This window comes from Staurois parvus, unplaced genomic scaffold (genome assembly GCF_062004578.1).
Source record: "Staurois parvus isolate SC_StPar_1 unplaced genomic scaffold, SC_StPar_1.0 ptg000122l, whole genome shotgun sequence".
In the NCBI taxonomy this organism is placed as follows: domain Eukaryota; kingdom Metazoa; phylum Chordata; class Amphibia; order Anura; family Ranidae; genus Staurois; species Staurois parvus.
Genome location: NW_028317918.1, coordinates 7,183,756 through 7,206,084, shown reverse-complemented (window position 1 = coordinate 7,206,084; position 22,329 = coordinate 7,183,756). Strand labels below are relative to the sequence as shown.

General features: G+C 44.8%; 1 protein-coding gene and 1 pseudogene across 1 annotated transcript in view; both read right to left on the bottom strand.

Moving 5' to 3' along the window:
• Positions 1-22,329, bottom strand: part of JADE1 (jade family PHD finger 1) — a 182,691-nt gene that overhangs the window by 149,240 nt on the left and 11,122 nt on the right. The window lies entirely within an intron of this gene.
• Positions 19,493-21,240, bottom strand: LOC149467135 (uncharacterized; annotated as a pseudogene).

Below are 22,329 nucleotides of genomic sequence, written 5' to 3'. Positions count from 1 at the left end.
TCCAGGGGTCCTCAAAGTACGGCCCACCAAAGACATTTATCTGGCCCGCCGGGCCAGCCAATGAAAAAGGAAAAAGAACCACACAAAAAAAAAAATATCAGCAAAAGCAACCGGTAAATATCTAGGCTGCTTGCTGGGTCCTCGGCCGCGAGGACCCAGTGAGCGGCAGCCTGGAAGCCCCGGATTTCACCTGCTGCATCCAGAAGAGGAACAGGACAGGAGGAGAACACACCAGGCACAGTGGATTGCATTGTCCAGTGCATTGCAGTTGACCAGTTCTGGGAGGGAGTCATATGACGTCCTCCCAGAACACGCCCTGCCATGCGCCCCCTGAGGCACACACCCAGCAATCTCACACCAGGCCTTTTACCGCGTGATCAGCTGTGTCCAATGACACAGCAGATCACCGAGTAAATACAGTTGTCGGTTATCGGCAGCACTTTCCTCACGCTGTCACAGTGTGAGGAAAGTACTGCCGATAACTGGCAATTTTCATAGAACAGATCGGCACTGATGATCAGTGCCCAGCAGTGCCCCCCATCAGAGCCACCCGGCAGCACTGCCCATCCATGCAGCCTCATCAAACACACATCAGAGAAGGTGAAAAATTACCTGTTTGAAAAATTTTATAACAAACAAAGAAAAATGTTTTGTTTTGTTTTTTTAAATTCCTTACTCTTTTTTTTTATAGTGCAAATAAAAACCCTGAACACCCTGCAGTGATTATATACCACCAAATGAGAGCTCTATTTTTGTGAAAAAAATTCAAAAAATTTCATATGGGTACAATGTTGCATGATCGCGCAATAGTCAAAGTACAACAGCGCTGAAAGCTGAAAATTGGCCTGGCCCCGAAGGGGGTAAAAGTGCTCGGTAGGCAAGTGGTTAACAGACCAAAAGGGTTTGTTTGAGTTTAAATACATTTTAACAGAACTCATTGCAACCACAAAAATTGTCCTGGCAAAGTGGCAAAGTAACAAAGAAGAAAAGTAACTAAATACAAAATATGCTACAGGCAGACTATCTGATAACAGTGAATTTTCACTTCGTATGAATTACTATAATCCACTATAATTCAAAGAAAAAAAAGAAGGTTGCAATTTTGAATTGTAAATGCTGTCTGCATCCTCTCTCTAAATTATATTTTGGATTAAAATTAAAAGTTGGGCTCATTCACATGGGCATCTGAAACATTGTGTTTAGTAGCATACAGATTATAGTTTTCTATTTAACAAAATGCAGCACTCCAGGAAACAATGGAGCCATATACACCGATGCACAGTACTATAGGAAACAATTGGGCCAAACACACAAGAGTGTCTACAAATGAAAATATGCACTGTGTTTAGCTTCTTACAAAAACATAAAAAGGAACAGGACATGGATGCATTCAGGGCCATACATATCTGCAGATTTTACAGTGGTGCATGGATGTAAATACGCATGAAGATGTACGTGCACACAGCCATTAGAAGTACTGCATGAGTCTAATCACAAATACTTTAGGTGGGTATTTTATGCAGATCTTCCACTAGCTATGCCAGCAAGAACTTGCATTTTGTTACACTTATGAATGAAGCCCAAAAGAAAGCAATAAGTGCTAATGTTGTTTTATTTTAGGGGATGGTTGGTCAGCTTTGCCTATGACAATTACATTTTAGTATACATGGCACATGAATTTCAGCTCTCACCTCTTCACAATCAATTAGGGACAAGTGAACCTCTTTATGAGAGTCATAAACCATCTGCTCTCCCGTTTTATAAAATCCCCATAGGTCCCACAGATTAGCAGAAGATACTGATCAAGGGAGAGCCAACGCCTTCCTTACGGTCATTACTTCTGCCAATTTTAAAATTAAACCAAATAAAAAAAATCATACAAAACAGCCTCCTGTTTTCCCCGATTACCTATAAGGCCTGGTTCACACCTATGCATTTTTTGGTGCTTTTTGCATAAATGCACTACAGTCCATTTAACATGGTTTCCTATGGGACATGTTCACATCTATGCCTATTTTTTTTTTAGCTGCTGAGTTTTTAGAAACGGTCAGGGACTTTTTTACAATGCAAAACTGTGCGTATTTTGGCTCAAGAGACTTCAATAGAGACGCTGCAGAAAACCATGTAGTGCGTTTTTGATGCGTTTTTAATCTGCCCAACAAATTGCCCCCCAAAAAAAGCATCAAAATAAAAAAAAATTAAAAAAAAAAAAAAACACGCAAAACGCTTTAAACAAAGCATGAAAAATGCTTCGAAAAATGTGTGTGAAGATTGCACAGGAAAAAGCACTGCAGAAACGGATCAAAAGCAAACTTCATATGGCCATAAATTATACACTGCTCAAAAAAATTAAAGGAACACTTTTTAATCAGAGTATAGCATCAAGTCAATTAAACTCCTGTTCAGTTAAGTAGCAGAGGGGGTTGTTAATTTCATTAACACCAAAGCAGCTGAAACTGATTGACAACAGGTGCACTAGATGGGCAACAATGAGACAACCCCCAAAACAGGAATGGCTTTACAGGTGGAGACCACTGACATATGTTTTCCTTACTCATCTTTTCTGAATGTTTTCCATTAATTTTGCATTTGGCTAGGGTCAGTGTCACTGCTGGTAATTTGAAGCGGTACCTGGACCCTACAGAGGTTGCACAGACAGTCCAACACCTCCAGGATAGCACATCAATATGTGCCATTGCCAGAAGGTTTGCTGTGTCTCCCAGCACAGTCTCAAGAGCATGGAGGAGATTCCAGGAGAAAGGCAGTTACTCTACGAGAGCTGGACAGGGCCATAGAAGGTCCTTAACCCATCAGCAGGACCGGTATCTGTTCCTTTGTGCAAGGAGGAACAGGACGAGCACTGCCAGATCCCTACAAAATGCCCTCCAGCAGGCCACTGGTGTGAATGTCTCTGACCAAACAATCAGAAACAGACTTCATGAGGGTGGCCTGAGGGCCTGACGTCCTCTATTGGGCCCTGTGTTCACTGCCCAGCACCATAGAGCTCAATAGGCAGGTCCACCACTGGCGCCCTGTGCTCTTCACAGATGAGAGCAGGTTCACCCTGAGCACATGTGACAGACGTGAAAGGGTCTGGAGAAGCCATGGAGTTATGCTGCCTGTAACATCGTTTAGTATGGCCATTTTGATGGTGTGTCAGTGATGGTCTGGGGAGGCATATCCATGATCATATGCACAGACAATGGCACCCTGACTGCCATTAGGGATCGGGATGAAGCCCTTAGATCCAGTGTCAGACTCTACGCTGATGCAGTGAGTCCTGGGTTCCTCCTGATGCATGACAATGCCCGGCCTCATGTGGCGAGAGTATGCAGGCAAGGAACTGAAATAATTGAATGGCCTCCACGCTTGCCTGACCTAAATCCAATAGAACACCTCTGGGATATCATGTTTTGGTCCATCCGACACCGCCAGGGTGCATCTCAGACTGTCCAGGAGCTCAGTAATGCTCTGGTCTAAATCTGGGAGGAAATACGCAAGGACACCATCCGTTGTCTCATTAGGAGATGTCACGATGTTTTCAGGCATGCATACAAGCATGTGAGGGCCATACAAACTACTGAGTACCATTTTGAGTTGCTGTAATGACATTTCAGCAAAATGGACTAGCCTGCTGAATCATTTTTTCACTTTGATTTTTGGGGTGTCTTTGAACTCAGTCCTCTGTAGGTTGATAAATTTCATTTCCATCAAATGATGGGGCATCCTTACATTCCCAACACATTACCCAGTCCATATCAGTATAGATATCCAGCATATTTTTCCCCATTGAGATCTGATGTGTTTTCAAAGTGTTCATTTCATTATTTTGAGCAGTGTAAAATATTTTCTTGTACAACCTTCCTTTAGATTTACCAAAACCATATAATATGATGTCAAACCTAAAACACTTTCAATTTATATGCAATCAGGCAGGCCCTTGCACTATATAGGTAAAACCTAAAGGAAATTGAACAAGAAAATTATATAATGTATGGCCAGCTTTAGACTTGATTTGGCTAAAGTATATAACTAAGGCATAGCATTGTACACAATTAATTTTCAGGAAACAGCACATGCTGTGAACAATCCCAAAAGATGTCCTTGAAAACTGATGGAAAAAAAAAAAATGCATATTTGGTGTGAACGAGGCCTATGAGCACACCACTGAGCAATAAAAGCTTCTGCAGGTATGCTTAGATACCTCTGGGTACCTACACTTTACATTAGCTTTTTTTCTTGCAAGTATCCATAAAAGTTATTATAAATAAGCAGGTGATCAGAGCCAATCCATTACAGGTTTCCTTGAAGTTTAAAGATGAAACCTTTTTTTTCTATTTGCACTGGAATTAGTAAATTTTTTTAAATCCATGCCTTAGCCCTGGTTCCCATCTATGCGGCCATTCTACCGTAATTTGAGTGGGCACGAGAGCCCGTTCATTTGAATGGACTCCTGTGGCCCGGGACACGCAGGGAAGAAGTCCCTGCACTACTTTGGAAATCACAGCCCGTACGGGAACCGAGGTTCCCAGTACAGTTGTGATTTCCATTACGGGCGACGTGCCATTAGAATTAATGGCCGCCACCTGTGGGTCCTGCATTCCTCTGTGAGGTTGGTGCGGCTGCAAGTCTGTGTGGGTCCTGCAGCATCACCACCCGCACAGATGTGAATCAGGGAGTAACTGGGGAGATTTCCCTTTCTGCAACACAAAAGAAAACGTGAAAGGAAATGCCTTCTAGGTACTTGCCCCCAGTCCCCAAGAGTCCCCAGAGGACAATTCTATTTCACTTCCTGTTTTAATGACAACACAAAAATATAGATTCACTCTCAGTCCCAGTGAAAGTGCTTGTCAGGACAAAGAGAGAGAATCACCCTAACAGGGACACAGACAGCACTAACACGTTAGGAGTTTTGGCTTAACACACACTAAGTATTATGGGGTGCTTGTTTCATATTAGTTATTCAGACTTTTAAAGCAGAGGGTCAAGCATGATAGCCAGGCAACTAACATTTAAAGAAAAGTAAGCAGCATCAATGTTTCTCTCGTTTCGAAAATTCCAGTGTTAGAACCTCAAGCATTTTTTGCTGCATGTGTCCCTAATAGAAAGATTTCCCCTCATTTCCTGTCCAGACAGTTAGTGCAGAGAAACGTTGCCAGTGGGGACACAGGCAAAATTGTTTTTTTCAGTACAATAGGTTAGGGCTAAAACTTTTTTCTGCAGCAATTTCTGCCTCTGCCTTCCTTTCCCTGTGCAAAGAATTATGCCCATGTATGGCCCTTGTGCAACTGCCTGCATAAAGCCTAAAGGCTTTAAACCCAAAAACAAAAATGTATTATATTGCACCTTACCAATTCTCAGATGTGCTACCTTCTTTTTTAGGCTTATTTTCCACTTTTTAATCTGGCCAGTAAGTCTTTTTTAAAAACAACACGCTGTCCAATAAAATAACAATGAAAGAAGTGCGGCTTCATCTATCGATCACTGGGTCCCGGCCAGCACCCGGCGATTGGCGAGGAACAGAGGGGTCTATATGTAAACAATACAGATCCCTCCTGTCAGCACCAGCATGCTGCTTTCTATTGCTCTGCATAGCAAAGCAATACAAAGCAGTGTGCTTACACAGTAAAGCACACACAGACAACACAGCAAAACAGCACACTGTTAACCCTTTGCTGACCCCAGATGTTAACCCTTCTGCCCAGTATCATAAGTACAGTGTCAGTGCTCACTGATCACTGTATTAGTGTCAGTGTGGATGTCAGTTACTCAGTTCCCCCCCCCGTGTCAGAAAGCCCGCCACCATTACTAGTATAAAAAAAATTCCAGTATATATACACACCATTTGTAGACGCTATAACTTTCATGTAAACCAAGTAATTTACACATACTGGGTTTTTTTTTTTTTTTTTAAGGCAAAGACATGTAGCAGAATATATTTTGGCCTAAATTTATGACAATTTGATTTTTTCAATTTTTTTTTACTGGATATATGTTTTATAGCAAAAAGTCAAATATTGTTTTTTTTGTTTGTCTTTTTTTCAAACTGTCGGCCTTTTTGTTTATAGTGCCAAAAATAAAAAGTGCACAGGCAATCAAATACCACCGAGAGAAAGCTCCATTTGTGGGGGGGAAAAAAAAAAAGGACAAATTTATTTTGAGTGCATCGTTGCATGACCGCGCAATTGTCAGTTAACGTAATGCAGCACCGTAATGCAAAACAATGGCCTGGTCAGGATTGGGGGTAAATCCTATGGAGGGCAAGAGGTTAAAAGGGTTTGACTTCAGTTTGTTAGGCAAGTCCCATCTAATAGGGCTAATGCATCCCACATGACCCTCTCCTCAGACCGACAATACTGTTGTCCAACGAGGTCTACGATGCTCTTTCATCCAGTGCTGGGAAATATGTACACTGTTCATCCAGAATGGAGCCACCCTAAAACAGGAAGTGTGTTACTTTTCGCATCACCAGATGAATATAAATAAAACAAACGAATGCAACCACATCTAAGGTCCGGTAAGTAGTCATTGGGACGATTAAAAAGAATGGGACTCTGTGGTGTAGGAAGCAGGGAAACAAACAGAAAAACACTCAAGTGTGAATGGAGGCTAATTTTCTTGCGGTCACACTGATCACAAATCTTCCAATACATTCTGAGTTACAGAATTAAGAATTTTGACATGACTCTGCAACTAGCATTTACACTTATATAAAACATACAGAAAAGCACACAGCAATGAGGGTACCATGGTGCACCCAAACCAGGGTGGATATAAAAAAAAAAAAAAAAAAAAAAAAATAATCGGATTTTTTTGATTTAAATCGGATTTTTTTTTGAGTAAAATGCTTTGAGGAAAATATATTACCATCCAAAGGTTATTCCATTATGAAATAAAGATTTGTTTTTTAATTATGTAGAATAAGGCTGCATATGTTTAATTTTTTTGGTAAATAAATGCCATTAATCCATTCACAATGTCATGCTCTTCCAGAGGTTTTTGTAAGATTATTGGGCAGTTTCTCTGCCTACAACATATTATCACAGATGCTTGGTATACTTTTGCAGTTCTCAAAACTGAATTTGACTCAGCGGAGATCACATGCCTCTTCTTCACAGCAAAAATGTTATAACATGAACAGAGTTAAGAAAAAGACCTTAATCCTAACTTCTACAAACCTATGAATACAGAATCAACCCCTTCAGTGCTACGTTTCAAGAAGTTCAGTGAATAGAATAGAAACAATATTTTTCTGATTGTTTGGAGTGGAATAGATCTGCACAAGAAGAAAGTGAAACTAAGTGTGAGGAGGAAGGCGCTGACAGTCTAAGTTTCTTAAAATATATATATTTTGTTTAGCCAAATTAGTTAAACATGGATGTTTGTTTAAGCAAATAACATATGCTGTAATGATATTGTTTCAGTTGAATAAATCTATTTAAATTATTAAGGTAATGATTATTTTTCTCCTTCCTAAGTACAACAGAAAAGTTGTCCAAATATGAATGATTAACCTATTAAACTGGGGATAAAAAAACTAATATGAAAAGTTGTTATTCTAAAAATCTTCATCTACTTGCATATTAAAGTTATACCAGCAAGAATTAGTCTTTATGTAGAAAACTAGGATTTAAATCAAGCCTTACTGACTAGTGATTTAAATCAAATCCACCCTGACCCAAACACTGTACTATAATAGCAGGCAAAGAAGCTGAACTGTTGCGCACATGTGATGAGATGTAGAGTACAACATTACAAAAAAGGGTCAGGCCAATTGTGGTTGAATTGCAGTGCACGGGCATGCTCAAAACATATTTGTTTCCTTAAAGTAGAGGTCTGGGCTAGACTTGGGTCTAAAATTGCTCCCCACCCACCATCTAATATGCTGACTACCCTGTAAAAGGAGGATGCATATATGCTTAGATATAATATAAACTCTAAATATCCCTACGAAAAGTATCACTCTCACCCTTGAAAGTGTAAACAAAATATAAATAATATCTTTTCGATACTCCCTCAAACACGAACTTTACAACCCCCACCAGTGCAAAACATAAAGCAGCAAATGTCCACATATAAGTCCAAAATAAAGTGCTTTTCAATAAATAGTGCTTTTTCAAACGTTGAGGACTACTCCACTTTGCTGAATTTCAATCCAGGAACCTCAAATCAGGATACCTCAAAAAAATATAAACTCAATATAGTGTATTATCATTACAACAAAAAAACACTCGTGAAAACTAAAAGTGATTCCTCCTGGACTCCCACCCGTGATAAATCAACACTCCAAAATGTGATAAAGTGCAACACTCCACACCAGTGTTACCATCCAGATAAACTAAATACCATTACCCTCTCATGAAAAATCACATGCATCCAAATGAGATAGTGCCATCTCTCTTGTGATATAAATACTATTACCCTCTTCCAATGCAGACCAAGCAAAACTCCTTCCAGGCAGTCCAAAGTTTCCCCCTCTTCGGAAGCTTCTTATTGCTTCCAAAAAATGGAAGCAATAAGAAGCTTCCGAAGAGGGGGAAACTTTGGACTGCCTGGAAGGAGTTTTGCTTGGTCTGCATTGGAAGAGGGTAATAGTATTTATATCACAAGAGAGATGGCACTATCTCATTTGGATGCATGTGATTTTTCATGAGAGGGTAATGGTATTTAGTTTATCTGGATGGTAACACTGGTGTGGAGTGTTGCACTTTATCACATTTTGGAGTGTTGATTTATCACGGGTGGGAGTCCAGGAGGAATCACTTTTAGTTTTCACGAGTGTTTTTTTGTTGTAATGATAATACACTATATTGAGTTTATATTTTTTTGAGGTATCCTGATTTGAGGTTCCTGGATTGAAATTCAGCAAAGTGGAGTAGTCCTCAACGTTTGAAAAAGCACTATTTATTGAAAAGCACTTTATTTTGGACTTATATGTGGACATTTGCTGCTTTATGTTTTGCACTGGTGGGGGTTGTAAAGTTCGTGTTTGAGGGAGTATCGAAAAGATATTATTTATATTTTGCATATATGCTTACCTCTTTTCATATCATTACTGTCAGATCACCTGATCTCCCCAACAGCCAACTTCAAGGAAGAGGAGAGAGCGTCGAAAGATGGAATGCATGTGTGTTGATGTCACCCCTAGGTCTACTATGGGGCATCCATTGTTGACGGTCCTGTCCCTCTCCGAAGCTGGCCCCACTGGGAGACGATCACATGACCAGAGTGGATCACTCCGAGAATAGAGAAGTATAGGCATCGTCCTTCTTCAGGGTAGTTCGTATAGGTGCTAGAGGGAGGGGGCCGTTTTCAGCTTAGCTAGTTCTAGTTTGGACTTCTACTTGAATGCAACAGGTGCATGGTAACATATCACAGCACTAAAGTGTAAAGGGGGCCTATAAGAAACGTGCTGAGAGAAAAGTTTGAAGTTCTCACAAACTCTTTTTTGAAAAGGTTAGTCACATGATTGTCATACTAAGACTATGGCTTCAACATTTTAGCCACCCTCCCAGGGTGGCTACAAAACAGGATTTCTGACATGTCCTGGGTCAGTGACTGAACCTGGTAATAAAGCCGCAGGGGTGTGGAAATTTTTGAGAAAAAAAAAAAAACCTACTTGTCCAGGGACTAAATCGTTGCCCTAATCTACTTGTCCCTCATGACAGACAATCTAATTGTCCTAATAAAAAAATAAATACATTTCAACCAAAACAGTAATTAACTTTCCGCCCATCAATCTGCTATAGGACAATATGCTATGGGACACCCCTCCTTGAGAGTCATATGATGTCCTCTCAAAAAAGGAGCCGCTCACGCAGACGCAGGGCCACGCGACCAGTCACCAGCTGTGTCCACAGGACACAGCCGATGACATATCACTACAATGTCAGTGTCATGTGACCAGTCCTGTCATGCTATCCATTGTATACAATTGTATTGTTAGCTGTGATTGGTCAAAGCAGTCACATGGTACAGATAGGGCCAATCACAGCCCATCTGTATCAGGTGATCAGCTTTGCCCAATCACAGCTAATCACAACAAAAGACAGAATGAATCCTTTTCATTCAGTAACAAGGATTGCAAATATCAATGAAATACATTGGTATTAGTAATCATAATGTGTTAAAAAAAAAAAAAAAAAAAACACTTGATCACTTGCCCAAAGTAGTTCAATGTTACTATGGTAACATTGTATTGCTTTGGTCACAGTGTGCTGAAAAAAAAAAAGTAAATAAATGTAATAAAAAAAAAACAGAAAACTTTGAAAAGAAATACAAAAATGACATTATTATTTTTATTACATACTGTCACTAGTGTCTCTGATCACTGCCACACATCAGTTTTATAAAAAACACTGTACTGGACTGGTGACAATATGTATTTTCTTTTTTGTTTTTTAAATTTCTACATTTTCCAACAAATAGCAGCAAAAAAAATTACAACCTCCAAAAAACTCACTATGCCTCTTACTAAATACCTTGGACTGTCTATTTTCCAAAATTGGGTAACTTGGGGGATATTCGTACTAACCTGGCGTTTTTGGGTCTCAAGAAATGAGATGAACTGTCAGTATATACCATGGTTTGTGGATTGTATAACTTTCTTACAGACTAAATAATATACACTAATTTGGGGTATTTTCACCAAAAAAAGGTAGCAGAATACATTGTGACCTAAATTTATGAAGAAATGTGATTTGCAGATTTTATAACAGAAACAAAGAAAAATGTGCGTTTTTTTCAAGTGTCAGGGTTTTTTGTTGTTTATTTAGCAAAAAATAAAAAATTCACTCATATCACTTCCGGGTCAGGACAAGAAGGGGAGCGGATGTGTCCACTCTCCGGCTTCCCTAATACCCGCTGGCACCCACTGAATCAGTCTCCGGCCCACAAATGGGCAAACAGAGCCCGGGAAACATAGCGGGCAGGCTGGCACCATAGTGGGCTTTGTGGCAGCAATCGGGTGGAAGCAAACGGGAGGCAGCCGCCTGAATGTTTCCACCTGACAGATGAGCCTTGCTGCTTGCCCACAGCAGGACTGAAAGCTTGGGGGAAAAAAAAAAAAAACTACCTGCCCGGAACTACATGTTCTGGGCGTCAGGCGATATAAAATTTAACATCCCTGAAGTTGTGGAAAGAAATGACCATACACAGCCAGCACTCACACAACATGAAAATGTATTTTTTTTTAAAGCCTATATTGGATTTGCAAATATAACTAGTGCTTAACCCCTTGACACCAACAGTACGCATACATGCAGCCCCACAGAACAGGGCAGTCTTCTGTGGGGCCGCATATATGTGTACATGTGTTTCCGCTGGGAGCGAGCTGCACAAAACACTCCTAGCACAGATACCGGGCTGTCACTGGGATGCCTGGGTCCTGTGCTAACAATCGGGACCCGGAGCTCCCAGTCCAGATCACCTGATCGTTATGATAGCCTCTGATTGCTTATCAGCCCCCATTTGTGTTTTCTTTTTTTTCTCTGAATAGGGGAGAGAAACAAGGTTTCTTTCTCTCATGCAGAGATAATGTAAACAAAAAGTGTGAAACATTAATGGCTGTGTGTTGAGTTATTTTGAGGGGACAGCAAATTTACACTGTTATACAAGCCATACACTCACTACTTTACATTGTAGCAAAATGTCATTTCTTCAGTGTTGTCACATGAAAAGATATAAAACATTTACAAAAATGCGAGGGGTGTAAGCGTGTGTGCATACTTAAACTGGCCATACATTATACAATTTTCTTGAGATTTTAGGTTTAGATTTACCAAAAACCATATAATAGAAGGTCATACCTAACAACACTTTCAATTGTATCCAATTAGGCAGGCCCTTGCACTACATAGTTGAAGGTAAATCTAAAGGAAATTGGGTAGAAATTGGACAGAAAATTGTATAGTGTATGGCCAGCCTTACCTGTAAAATCCATTTTATGGAGTACATCACGGGACACAGAGCAGGCTGTTCATGACTATGTGGGTTATATGCCACCTATAGGTGAATGGACACTGGCAGATCAATTTAACCCCTCCTTCACAGTAAGTACATCAGTTTTTATAGCAAGCAATGAAATTCCAGAATGGATTTTACAGGTATGATGGGAACAAAAAAAAAAATCAAAAATTTTCTTTATTGTACATCACAGGACACAGAGCAGGCTTTTGATGACTATATGCGATGTCCCAAAGCAATAAAAATCTGAAAGGTGGGCGACACCAAAATTATCACCACCATCAATCCCAAAGGCAGAATCCTCCGAAGCTCTGACATCCACCTGGTAAACCTTGTGAATGAATGAATTGAAGACCATGTAGTGGCCTTGCAAACTTGAGCAACTGACACCTGATGGCGGATAGCCCAAGATGCCCCCACACTTCTGGTAGAGTGTAATCTCACCCTAAAGGATGGGACCTTGCCCCTTCAAACCATAGGCATGAAAAATTAACTGGTGAATCCACTGAGAAATAGTTGATCTGGATGCTGCCTGCCCTTTTTTGGGCCCTTCTGGCAGCGCAAACCAGGATTCCTGACCTGTGCCATCAAACTAGAGTAAATCCCAACCACCCAAACTACAGCCAGAGTATGCAACAATCTTTCCCCTGCCGCCTACGGATTAAAAGAAAAAAAAAAAAAAAAAGGCAAGACACTGTCCTGATTCAAGTGAAAACCATTCTAGGCAAAAAAGATGAATGAGGATGCAATATCACCATGTCATGATGCAAGACAAAGAACGGCTCCGAACATGAAAGAGCCGCCAGCTCCGATACTCTTCTTGTCGAAGTGACAGTAACCAAAGAAGATATGCATCACTGAGAACTATGGACACCCAAAATCTATCTCTTGCAGAGAGGTCACCACTGATCAGTCTGATCCCATCCAAAACAAAAAGGACATCTAGACTTCTGTCTAGTGCCTTGAGATCTAAGATAGACCTCACGTCCCCAATTTGGTTTCAGGCCCACAAATCTTTTGACTGTCTTACAATAATTAGCCAAGCAAAAATGCAAGGCAAAAGTCGGATAACTGCAACAAACTCAGAAGGTCCCAAGAAGTGTATTTAATGGGCAGCACATTGGCTAAATGGTTAGCACTTCTGCCTGGCAGTACTAGGGTCATTGGTTCAAATACCAACCACGGCACCACCTGCCTGGAGTTTGCATGTTCTCCCTGTGCCTGCGTGGCTTTCCTCTGAGTACTCTGGTTTCCTCCCTCACTCCAAAGACATGCTGGTAGGTTATTTGGCTCCTGTCTAAATTGGCCCCAATGTGTATGTATGAATGGGAGTTAGGGACCTTAGACTGTACGCCCCTTGAGGGTTAGGGATTGATGTGAATGTACTATACAAATATGTATATGTAAAAGTACTGTGTAAATTGATGGCTCTATAGAAGTACCTAATAAATAAATATTCGGTTTCTTCTGCTAAAGATGGAACAAATCACCTCAGAGACTTCCCTAGCATCCTCTGTCCAAGATACTTCTCAAAACACAGCAGCCTCAGACTCTGAAGGGGAATAGCTTACAGCACCTAGTATTCCCAGGTAGTCTCCACTCCAAGTACAAAGCAGGGCTGACCCTGCTTAGCTTCCAAGTTCAGTTACGTTCAGGATGATGCGACCACAGTACACTGCAGCTCCCAACCAAGAACCAAGAATAGCTGCAATGCCAGATAAACACAGTGGCCCAGATACACCTGACACCACTGGTCGATCATGAAATGAGGAAACCGCTAGATTTCTCTCCCCACCCTTGAGTTCACTGGACCTGAGTGCACCTGCCTCTCGTTAATTTAATAGGTAAATAAATGTGCAACTATAATTGGCAAAACCTAATTACGCAGTCCCACCTGAATATAGTTCCATACACATGTTGGTCTACAGTTATGCAATCATGCAGGTATACAAGCATGCATTTATACAGTTCATGGAAGTAACATTAACTGCATAAGTATGCAGGTACACAAGTATGCCTGTATGCAGTTACAAGGTTCTACAGGTATGCATGCAATAATATAATACAATGCTGCATTTGCCCTGTACTGCTTTCTAGAAGCGTATTGTTTTATCAGAGAACGGTGTCAAAATGAACTGCACTTGGCTCCATACTAGATTTACAGGACTAATCAAACACATATGCATCAAACACAGCCTGAATTCAGCCTCTATGCTGCTTCAGTGCAGCCAAAATGTAAGCTCCTGCAGATCAAAAGGAAGCTACTTTGGAGATCAAACTCCTTTAAGTGCAGTGATGCATCAGAAAACAGTTGTACAAGCGCCCCTAGGATTATGCAGACTAATGCAGTGTAGAGTCATGTCCTGTCTAGTCATGCAGCTCCCCCACAGGTAATACTCACACATCATCATTCAGCCACAGATTGCTCCGTGTCCTTGCCATCTCTCAGAAGCCTCACTGATCCTACAGCCCACATGCAATTTCAACCAGAAGCAAAAATGGCCGCCCCTCTACTTCCGGCCTCCACTGCACAAGAGTAGGCTACACAGGAGTGACCCCACGGCCTCTAGTGGCTGGGAGGAGAAAACTGCAGCCCAGTACTTTTTCGGAGACAATCAGAGCATGGTCCAGCCAGATCAAACAGCACACTGCTCCCAGTAGCCACTGGGAGAATGACCTGTCAAAATTTCAAAAAGACACTGCAAATGTAAACTTGTTATTCCCACCGTAGGACTCTGAATCATAACAGGAGTCCAACCCTCGCCCATCATGGTGGGCCCGGTCATAAAAGACCTTCAAAGACTCTGTGCCCCTTACATGTGGAGTCCACCCCCTTGGACCTGTATAGCACCCTGCTGGAAAGCACCTTGGTCAGAACAAACACTGCACAGGCTTCCATTACACAGGGCCCAGCAATGTAAAGCTGTATTACAGGCAAACCTTGAGGATTCTTCTTTCCTACCCAAACAGGCTCAGGTACTATCAATTTCAGCTAACATCTTTCCGAAAAGATCAGATTCCAGTCCTTCATTCACAGAACAATCATTTTGGAATTTCAAGTATGCTCCAAGAGCACATCTGTGACCATCCACCTTACAGACACTGGTGAAAAAAAACTAAGTACTTTCTATGTGTAGGAGGGGTTATATAGGGGAAGACGTCTGATGTGATTGATCTGCTAGTGTCCATTCACCTATAGGTAGCATATTACCCACAGTCTTCACCAGTCTGCTGTGTCCCATGATGTATGATAAAGAAAATACCTAGATCAATGTTAGACCTAAGTCAGTGTCAGGGTCAGTGTTTGGGTCAAAGGTCATAATCAGTACATTTCAGGCAGCATATTTTTAACCCCTTGCCTACCAGGCACTTTTACCCCCTTCCTGCCCAGGCCAATTTTCAGCTTTGAATGACAAATTGTGCAGTCATGCAACACTATACCCAAACAAATTTTTTATCATTTTTATTGAGTCAGATAGAGGCTTTCTTTTGGTGGTATTTAATCGCCACTGGGTTTTTTATTTTTTGTTAAACAAAAAAAAAAAAAAACAAAAAAAAAAAAAAAAAAAGACAGAAAATTTTGTAAAAAAAAAAAAAAAGTTTTAGTTTCTGCTATGAAATTGTAAATAATTTTTCTCCTTCACTGAGGCACGCTAATGAGGCTGCAGTGATGGGCACTGATAGGCTTAACTGATGGGCATCACTTGTGGACATTGACAGGCATCAATGATGGGCACTGAAAGGCAGCACACATATGGCACTGATGGGCACTAACTGGCACTGAAAGGCTGCTCTAATGGGCACTAGTATGTGGCATTGATGGGCACTAATGAGGCTACACTGATCATCAGTGCCCTGATGATCAGTGTACATGTCCCCTCTGAGGAATGCTGATTACCAGCTCTTCTCTCCTCACGTGCTGTCAGCGTGAGGAGAGAACTGCAGATAACCGGCATTTCCTTGTTTACATGCGATCAGCTGTGATTGGACACAGATGATCACATGACAGAGCCGAAGTCATAGGCTCTGTACTCTGATCAGTGATCCGCTGTGTCCCAGAGACAATGTGCACCACTGATCACCGCACCGTGCACCCCTGGTGGCGTGCATGCGCAGTTAGAGTGGGAGGACATCATATGACGTTTTCCAAGAACGAGAGCACAGCCGCGCGCCCGTCATTTCCTAATATGGTGGGCAGGAGGCGGTTAAAGCATTTTTAAAAGTAGCAAAAGTGTCCTTATGTTTAATAAAAAAAAAAAAAGTAAAATGCGCACTATTGTTTGAGCATTACTACGGGTACAAACAACAACTAAAACACACGGGTATGTGGTATCCCTGTGATCGTCAGGATTGGGTTGTTCTTTGGTGGCAGGTTATGGTTGTAGCAAGAAATATACGGCTAAATTTAAGAGAAAAAAAAAACGCAGTTATTTACCTGTTAACTGTATTTCCAGGAATCTTCTAGGACAGCTCACTTGAGAGATAGGGCTCCTCCCAGGAAACACCCGCTCCACCTTTTTTTTTCCCTTTATAGGCGTCCTCTCTCCCATTGGCCCCCAGTATAAGAATATGACCGAAGGCCTAGGAGAAAACAAAGAAGAAAACCAGTAATAAAGACATCCCCCATAGGTTCGCAACATACCTGCACATAATTGTGTGATCAAACAGTAATCGGGGGGGAGTTACGCTGTCCTAGAAGATTCCTGGAAATACAGTTAACAGGTAAATAACTGCGTTTTCCCGAGTCATCTTCTAGGACAGCTCACTTGAGAGGAGTAGAATAGAAATACGTACATTAGGGCGGGCACCCTGCTTGTAGGACCTTCCTGCCAAATGCCTGGTCCTTGCTGCTGATCAGATCCAGCCTGTAATGCTTAGTGAAGGTGGCGAAACTGGACCACGTTGCGGCTCTGCAGATCTGTCCGGGGGAGGCCCCCCCTTTTTCCGCCCAGGAGGCCGCATTGGCCCTTGTGGAGTGGGCTTTTAGGCCGGGCGGTGGTGACAGGCCTGCCGACTTGTAACCTTCCGAAACTGCCTCCCTGATCCATCTGGCGATGGTGCCCTTGGAGGCACCGTCCCCCTTCCTTGGCCCCTGGAATAGGACGAAAAGCCGGGACGAGTGTCTCCATGTCTTTGTGCGTTCGATGTACGTGATCAAACACCGTCTTACGTCTAACCTGCTACAGTCCTCCGCGCTGCCCGGATCGGCCTCCAGGGAAGGTATTACTATTTCCTGAGATCTATGGAAGTGTGACGCGACCTTAGGTAGGAAGGCCGCGTCCGTGCGGAGGATGATTCTATCCAATAAGATGGTGCAGTACGGCTCGATCACTGAAAGGGCATGCAACTCGCTGACCCTGCGGGCAGAAACTAGTGCCGTGAGGAGGATGGTTTTAAGAGTCAAAGATCTGAGCGAACATTCATCCAGCGGTTCGAAAGGCCCCCGCTGAAAGCTCTTCAGGACTGTGCCCAGGTCCCATGTTGGAAGTTTTGGCAAGGACGGGGCACGGCGCCTGGAGATAGCCCTCAGGAATCTGATTACTAATGGGTCTGCCGCCAACCTCAGCTCGAGAAAGTTCGACAGAGCCGCTACCTGTACTTTGAGGGTATTGGCGGCCAGACTCTTATCCGCCCCGGCTTGAAGGAATTCAAGAACTGTATGCAAAATGGGCGTGCCCGGTGCTTCGTTTCTGACCTTCCAGGCGGAAAACTTCTTCCAGACCTTGTCGTACAAGGCGTTCGTCGACCTCTTCCGGCCATCCAAGAGGGTGGCGACCACTCTTGCCGAGAGCCCCTTTTCCGCTAGCCTGTCCCGCTCAGAAGCCACGCCGCTAAGGACAGCCTTTCTGGATGAGGATGCATCACCCTCCCTTGGGTGAGTAAATCGCGTGTGGGTGGTATCATCCAAGGGTCTGCTAAACTGAGCTCCTTCAACCGGGAGAACCAAGATCTCTTGGGCCAGAATGGCGCGATCAGAATAACTTTGGCATGAGACAACTGGATCTTCTGCATCACCTTCGGCAGTAGTCTGAATGGAGGGAAGGCATAAAGGAGGTCTCCTTCCCACTGCTGGGCTAGCGCATCTATCCCCTCGCTTTTGGGGTCCTTCTGCAGGCAGAAGTACCTTTCCCGCTTTGTGTTCTGGCCGTTGGCAAATAGATCGATAAAGGGGGAGCCCCACCTGGCGCAAATCTGATCGAACGCTGACTGGCTGAGGCACCATTCTGTCTGGATGACCTCTCTTCGGCTCAGCTGATCCGCCAACTGGTTCAGGTCCCCTTTCAGATGTACTGCCGTGATGAACTCCAGGTTTTCCTCCGCCCAGCTCAGGAGGGATCCGGCCAACTCCATCAGCCTTGGGGACCTTGTGCCTCCCTGCCTGTTCAAATACGCCACTGCAGTGGTATTGTCGGAGAGAATCTGGACACCTCTCCCCCTTATCTTTTCCTGAAAGGTCGTAAGTGCCTTGAAAACTGCCAACAGCTCCCTGTAATTTGACGACCTGCTGGAGTCTACTGCACCCCACGTGCCCTGGGCCAGGCCGTCTTCCATATGGGCGCCCCAACCAGTCATGCTTGCATCCGTGGTGATCCGCAGTGGGTTGGCCAGCCTCCAACTTCTTCCTCGTTCCAAGGTGAGGATGCTTCCCCACCACCTTAGCGATTCCTTCACTTCGTGCGTGATGCGGATCCTGGAACTCAGACCTGCTCGGCTGCCGTCCCAGTGGGAAAGGGTGTGATTTTGCAGAACCCTGGAGTGAAGTTGCGCCCATTGCACCCCTGGTATTGCCGCTGTCATCCGCCCGATTATTCTCATCGCGGTCCTGACCGTGCAGGTCGACATCCTCCGGAGGGCCCTTGTGTCCTGCCGCAGGTTGAGGGCTTTTTCTGATGTTAGGTACGATCGGGCCTGTGCGGAGTCCAGGACGTACCCCAAGTACGTAATCCTCTTGGAGGGGGTTAGCTGTGACTTCTCCTTGTTGATAAGCCACCCCAAACTTTCCAGAAAAGATATCGTACGTTCGATGTGCGATCTCAGGCCTCCCTCTGTGTCCGCAAATAAAAGCAGGTCGTCCAAATAGGGGATGATGTTTATCCCTTCCAGTCTCAAAACTCTTAAAGGCTCCGCTAAAATCTTGGTCAATATCCTCGGGGCCGACGACAGGCCGAAGGGGAGTGTGTTGAACTGAAATAGCACCGGACCCTTTTCTCCTTCCAGCGCAAACCTCAGGAATCTCCTGGAATCTTCTCTTATCGGGACATGCAGGTATGCATCTTGCAGATCTATCGAGGCCATGAACACCCCAGGTGAAAGGAGTTCCTTCACCGTGTATATGGATTCCATACGGAATTTGCAGGGCCTCACGAACTCGTTCACCTGCCGCAGATTCAATATCATCCTGTAAGTACCTGACGGTTTTTTCCTTAGAAAGAAATGGGAGAAGAATCCACTTCCCCTTTCCTCTTCTCTCAACTGGCAGATAACGTTCTGACTGAGCATATCTTGTAGGAGGTTCACCAGCGCATCCGCCATAGCCCTGTCCTTTGGCAGGGGTGTTGCAAAGAATCTCTGAGGGGGGGCCCTTGTGAACTCTATTCTGTACCCCCTGTGGATGGCCTCCAGAATGTAGGTGTTCTGGGTTATCCTTAGCCATTGTGCGTGGAAGCGCCCCAGCCTCGCTCCCACCTGGCCTCTCCAGTCACTTCGGCTGGGTTTTGGGTCTATTCTGGCTGGGGTTGAAAAGGAAACCTCCCCTGCCTCTCGGCTCGTTCCTGCCTCTTCTTGCGCCCCAGCCTGGGCGCTGGGTTTGGAACCTAGCTTCCCTCGACGCGTATCGCCTGGATGGGCGAAACCCCTTCCGTCCAACCTGCCTGCTGGGGACCGGGAAGCTCTTTTTCCTGTCGGCCGACCTTTCCAGGACTGAATTCAGCTCCGGGCCGAAAAGGAGTTTACCTTCAAACGGCAGGCCACAGAGTTTAGATTTGGAGGCCAGATCCCCCTGCCACGATTTCAGCCAGATAGCCCTCCTTGCCGTGTTTATGAGCGCTGTAGATCTAGCAGAGAGTCTGATGGTCTCTGCTGATGCGTCCGCGATGAAGGCTACCGCTTTCTCCAGCACCGGAAGGGACTTCAGAATCTCTTCCCCCGGAGTGCCTTGTTCCAGATGCGAACGGAGCTGCCCCAACCACACATCCAGGGTTCTGGACACACAGGTCGTTGCCACTGCAGGTTTAAAATTCACTGCGGACGCTTCCCATGCCCTCTTCAGGAAGGCATCCGCTTTCCGATCCATCGGGTCTTTTAGGGACCCACCGTCTTCAAAGGACAGATCCGTGTCCTTCGAGATCCTCGAGAGAGGGGCGTCTGGCTTTGGGCAAGTCTCCCAAACCGAGGCATCTTCCTCCTTAAAGGGGAAACGTCTCGAGGTTCTTGGGAAGGAAAGCCTTCTTCTCTGGCTCTTCCCATTCTCTCCTGATCGTGGACCATAGGGCAGGGTGTACTGGGAATGTACGGCTGCTTTTTGCCTGTAGCCCTGCGTACAGTTGGTCGTGGAGAGAGAGGTCCTGCTGTTCTTCCTCCAGATCCAGGGTCTCATAGATCACCTTTAACAGGTCCTCCGTGTCTTCCACCTGAAAAAGGAACCTGTCTGCCTTTGGGCCCTGAGCCTCAATCTCACCCTCCTCCGAGTCTGAGGTGTCCGACTGTTCGTCCTCCTCCCAGTCCCTTACCGGCGCTACCAGCTTCCTCTTTTTCCCCCCTTGGGTGCCAGAAGTGCCCGGTTGGGGCTCATCCTGGGCCGGTCCCGGCTTCTGTTCTCTGAAGCTTTGAAATGTCTTGGACATCTCTTGTGTCATATTCTGTAGGAAGTCTTTAAAAAGAGATCCAGACTCCTTCTTGATGAGCTTGTCTATGCACCCCTGGCAGAGCTGCTTCCTCCAGGAGCTCGCCAGTTTCTTCCTACAAGTGGCACACTTCTTTTTCTGCTCACAAGGAGCTTCTTTCTCCCCTCTATCCGCCTCCTGTGGGCCCATCTGGGGACAAGGAGATACACGCGTTCATGCGTCTGTAACAGCAACGCCTCCCCCCCTGTGCCACTGTGAAAGCTCCAGCCGTGGGCCTGGGGGGGGGGAGAGGGGGGCTGTGTGTGCGTGGGGGGTACCCAATCATCCCGGGGAGGGGGGGGGGGGGGGGAGGGGGGGTAAAAACAAAAGAAAGTTTGCCAAAGGCCCTTACCTTACTGCAGGCCTCCCCCGCTCCTGACAGATCTGCCTCCATGCCGCCGCAGACTCTGCCTCGGTGCAACGGTTTTTCAGGGGCTGGTGGGCTCCGCCCCCCCCCCCTGCGATCCCCCCTCGCCGACCCCCCTCTCACGGCCGCCTGTGGAGAAGCGGCCGTGGCACGGGTTCCTTCCACGGCCCGCCGCCCATTTCCAAGATGGCGGCGGCCGTTCCCTGCTCCTGCGCCGGAAGTGACGACACCCGGCGCCCGGAAGTGACGCCATCGCAGCGTCCAGACCCTCCGCAGCCGAGCCTCCTGGCCATGCTGCCGGGATCCAGGAGCAGGTAAGACTTACCTGAAACCCCGCAGGGAAAGGCACCAATGCCTCGGTCGGCGGAGCGGGCTCTACCCCCCTGGAGAGCCCCGCTGGGACCATCTGGGGCCGACGCCCCCACCCCACAACGGGCATCCCGAGTGAAACTGGCTGAAAGGTCCCCCCCCCTCACAAGGCCCCTGCCTTGCTTGGAGGAAGGGGGGGGGCCCCAGCCAGGGACCCTCTGTACTCCGCCAGAGAGCCCAGATAAAAAATAAAAAACGGGCGTAGCTCCTTCCTGGCCAGAGGAAACACTAAAACTGGGGGCCAATGGGAGAGAGGACGCCTATAAAGGGAAAAAAAAAGGTGGAGCGGGTGTTTCCTGGGAGGAGCCCTATCTCTCAAGTGAGCTGTCCTAGAAGATGACTCGGGAAAAAGTGATTTTACTATTTTGGGCCAGATTTCCCTTGATAACAGAAAACAAAAAAGGGAATATGAAAATATGAGTCTGATAAATTGTTGCGCAAATATAGTCATAAAAAATTGCACCTACCTCCATTTTATTCCACAGTGTCGGTTTTAAAAAAAATATAATTGTTTTGGGGTTTGGTTTCATTTTTCTAGCAAATGGCAGCAGATTTTCCTGTGTGGAAATGTTAAAAAAAATTGCTTTGGACAAAGTAACTAAAGCGGAGTTCCACTCACCCTGTCAAAAAATAAAAGTCAGCAGCTACAAAAACTGTAGCTGCTGACTTTTAAAAAACAGCCACTTACCTGTCCCTTGGTCCCATGGTGTGTCCCCTGCAGCCTGTTTCACCGGCCGTCCTGTATTC